Source organism: Bubalus bubalis, chromosome 4, assembly GCF_019923935.1.
Source record: "Bubalus bubalis isolate 160015118507 breed Murrah chromosome 4, NDDB_SH_1, whole genome shotgun sequence".
NCBI classification, from domain to species: domain Eukaryota; kingdom Metazoa; phylum Chordata; class Mammalia; order Artiodactyla; family Bovidae; genus Bubalus; species Bubalus bubalis.
The window spans coordinates 147,320,551-147,325,037 of record NC_059160.1 but is presented as its reverse complement, the minus strand read 5'-3'; positions in this window follow the sequence as shown (position 1 = coordinate 147,325,037).

Here is a 4,487-nt window from a genome sequence, read left to right as displayed (position 1 = left end):
TGTCCAACTCTTTGCAACCCCATGGACTATACAGTTCATGGGATTCTCTAGGCCAGAATACTGGAGTGGGTCACCTTTCCCTTCTCCAGGGGATCTTCCCAATTCAGGGATCGAACCCAGGTCTCCCGCATTGCAGATGGATTCTTTACCAGCTGAGCTATCAGGGAAGCCTTGATAAGTTGATAAGTTGGTGTTATCGTACCTCATTTTAGAAAATGAGATTTAATAAGGTTAAGAAATTTGCCTGAGGTCATAAAGCTTGTATCTGTGGTTCTCAAAATGTAATTTTTGGACCCCTCAGAGTCCCTGATTCCTTTAGAGGGGCAAGAAGGTCCTACTGTTCTCATGAAAATACTAAGATATAATTGGCCTTTTCCACTCTAATTCTTTCCTGAGTGTACATTGGAGTCTCCAGAGGCTATGTGATATGGTAACATCACCACACTGATGGTTAATAGAATAGTATGTGTGTATATTCTTATGTTCTTTAGAATTTTATAAGGTGGTAGTTTTAGGTTTTAGATACGTGTTTTTTAGAGATAACTTAGTTTGTTCTCAGTACTTCTGCTGGGCTATTACTGGCTACTTCCCGTTATACGTGCTGTTAGGGGCTGAATTGTGTCCCCTGAGAATTCATATGTTAACGCTGTCACCCCCTAGCACCTCAGAATGTGACTATTTTGAGATAGGGCCTTTAAAGAGGTAGTTAAATTAAAATGAGGCTGAGGCTGTTACTGTGGGCCCGAAGCCAGTCTGACTGATGTCCTTATAAGGAGAGGAAATTTGGACACATGAAGAAACATTGGACCCCAGACTACCAAGATCATCAGTCCCTGGGTCTGTCTGCAAAAATGTTTGGTTGATGATATTGCCTAGTAACTGGTGATTAGAAGGGTCTGAGAATGACAGTGAAACTGACCAATACAGAACAGACAGGGCCAGACTGAGGAAGTTCCTTTTGCCTCTTCCCTGATCATCCAAACCCTCAAGGAATGGCCAAGAGACAGAAAGAGGCAGAACATTAAGCACAGTGGAAATACAATTTTTGATGAGATTGTCAGCATTGCCCAGCAGATGTGGCACTTATCCTTAGTTCAAGAACTGTCTGAAAAAAAAAAAAAAAAGAACTGTCTGGAATCATTAAAGAGATCCCAGGGACTGCCCAGTCTGTGGATTGCAATGTTGATGGCTGCCACCCTCAGTGACATCATGGATGACATCAACAGTGGTCCAGTGGAATGCCCAGCTAGTTAAGGACAACAAAGGAAAATACCTCAAAGGATCGTTTGACAACCAAAAAAGAAAGAAGCATCAGCTATGTGCATGTACAGAGCAAAGACCATGTGTGACAATAAGAAGGCAGACATCTGCAAGCCAAGAGGAGACAAGAGAAGCCAAGTCTCCCAGCACCTTTTTCTTTTTTTTTTTTGGCTGTGCCCAGGGATCAAACCCGGGCCCAGCAGTGAAAGCAGAGTCTTAACCACTGAAGTACCAGGGAATTCCCAAGTCTGCCAACACCTTAATTGTGAACTTCTAGCCTCCAGAATTTATTGAAAAAATAAATGCTGTTTAAGCCACCCAGTCTGTGGTATTTTGTTACGGCAGCCCTAACAAACTAACAACACTTGCTATAATACAGAAGCTAATCTACCTTTCTTCCTTTGGGCCAGACGTTAAAGAGATTTGCCAAAGTATAAAACAGTACTACATTTTGTGGGGAGTAGGGTGGGGAATATAATTTTTTTTCCATAAAATACATTATTTTGTTAATAGGAGTCAGTGTTGTTATTTTTTGTTTGTTTGTTTGTTTTTTAATTTTATTTTTAAACTTTACAAAATTGTATTAGTTATGCCAAATATCATAATGAATCCGCCACAGGTATACATGTGTTCCCCATCCTGAACCCTCCTCCCTCCTCCCTCCCTGTACCATCCCTCTGGGTCGTCCTTTGTGGATGTGAGAGTTGGACTATAAAGAAAGCTGAGCACCAAAGAATTGATGCTTTTGAACTGTGGTGTTGGAGAAGACTCTTGAGAGTCCCTTGGACTGCAAGGGGGTCCAACCAGTCCATCCTAAAGGAGATCAGTTCTGGGTGTTCATTGGAAGGACTGATTTTTAAGCTGCAACTCCAATACCTTTGGCCACCTCATGCAAAGAGCTGACTCATTGGAAAAGACCCTGATGCTGGGAGGGATTGGGGGCAGGAGGAGAAGGGGATGACAGAGGATTAGATGGCTGGATGGCATCACTGACTCAATGGACATGGGTTTGGGTAGACTCCAGGAGTTGGTGATGGACAGGGAGGCCTGGCGTGCTGCGGTTCATGGGGTCGCAAAGAGTTGGACATGACTGAGCAACTGAACTGAACTGAAAATTAATTTTTCCTTGAAAGATCTTTTAGAGCAGTTTTAGGTTCACAGAAAAATTGAGAGGCCGGGTTTTTTTTCAAGTACAGTATATCAGTGTCTATACTGTATATCTCGTTTAAACAAAAATAGAAGTTCTTTGGACTCCTCTATAATCTTTCAGTGTACAGGATTCCTGAGACCAGAAATCTGAGAACTGCTGCACTATACTCTGTGCGTGCATGCTCAATCATTCAGTGGTGTCCAACTCTGTGACCCTTTGGACTGTAGCCCACCAGGCTCCTCTGTCCATGGGATTTTTCAAACAAGAATACTGGAGTGGACTGCATTTCCTCCTTCAGGTGATTGTCCCAACCCAGGGATCAAACCTGCAGGCAGATTCTTAGTGCTGAGCCATCGGGGAAGCCCAACCTGTTATATATGGTCTTTTATAATGAGCTTTCGTTACCCAGTAATACACAGTGGATCCAAGTAATATGCAGTGGATCACATTAGTTGTCAATAGATAACAGAGTTACATTATGTCTGCAGAATAGCCTTTTGTATGTTATTATAATTTGACTCGTTGATCCCTAGCTAATGGACATTGATTGGGTTTCCAGGTTTGGCTATTTTAAATAATTCTGGATTGAACATCTTTGTTTGTATTTTTATGTCTGTGGGGTCCTCTAGAAATGAGGTTAAATGGTTTTAAAGATGTGGTTAAATTTAAGTTTCTTATTTGAAAACTAAGGCCTTCTTCCATTTTGTATTGCTAAATATTAAAAAAAAAATGTACCATTTAATCAAATATACCCAGCAACTTTGAGACCCCTTTGGTTTGAAAAGGCTGACCTGCCAGTAAGTCTCTCAAAATTTAGGAGAACCTTTTCTTCTTTATAGTTAATGTCCATTTTCTACAACTTTTTTCTTATCTGGAAATTTGAATTTTCTCTAAGTAGCTTTACAGTAGAATTAACAGTTCTGGATTGTTGTTGATTTGCCCATGGCTAATATTGACCCATCTTGAAGGTGCTACAGAAGGCAAGTCCTATTGAGGCATTACCCAGAAATATGGGAAACATTTTGACCTTCAAGGGTCTGGAAACAGCTATTGTCTTATTGATGGGCATCTTGTTAAAGCCTTTCCAAACTCTTTATTGGGCAACCGTAGTCATTCCTGAAGACCAGGGGCTTCATAAGATAGTATTGACATGGGAGGTGTATGGTATCTAGGTTCTGCCTCCTTAATGACTGGGAGGCACATAACTAGCTTTGCTAAAAGACTAGGATTGAAATGGAAAAAGATGGCAAATGTTAGTATGTATTCAGAACTATGGGACATCAAAGCTACCTCTTCCCAACCTGCTGCTATGTCACTTCAGTTGTGTCCGACTCTGTGCGACCCCATAGACGGCAGCCCACCAGGCTCCCCCGTCCCTGGGATTCTCCAGGCAAGAACATTGGAGTGGGTTGCCATTTCTTTCTCCAATGCATCAAAGTGAAAAGCGGAAGTGAAGTCGCTCAGTTGAGTCCGACCCTCAGCGACCCCATGGACTGCAGCCTTCCAGGCTTCTCCGTCCATGGGATTTTCCAGGCAAGAGTACTGGAGTGGGGTGCCATTGCCTTCTCCGTTCCCAACCTGAGGGAAGAAGAAATAGCATTTTAGAAATGTTCACTATGCCCAGGCACTTAGTATTTAATTTTGCATGGGTTCCACAGCAGTCTTCTGAGGTGAGTGGCATCATCATTAATTTATAGATAGAAAATAGATATTTTGCCCAAGAACCCAGCTAGTAAGAGGGGGTCTGCCCTCAGTCTATATGACAACAAATTGCTCTTCCATTATACATTGGGGCTGCGTACAACTGGGCAGGGCAAGGCTGCTTTATTTACTGTGAGATGAAAACATCAATGGCCAGGGCCTCATTGCAGCAGCACCTCTAAGTCCAGCTGCAAAGAATAAAAGAAAACACGGAATGGGAGCTATTGTTTTCTGTTTTCCCAAGGGACCCCAGCCCAAGCCATTGATGCATTCAGAATTCCCAGGCAAGCCAGACTCAGGCGACTATGAACCTTGTAACCTGTGTTTTTTCTACTTATCGATTAAGATCATGTTTTTCATTGCCTTTGATTTCTTT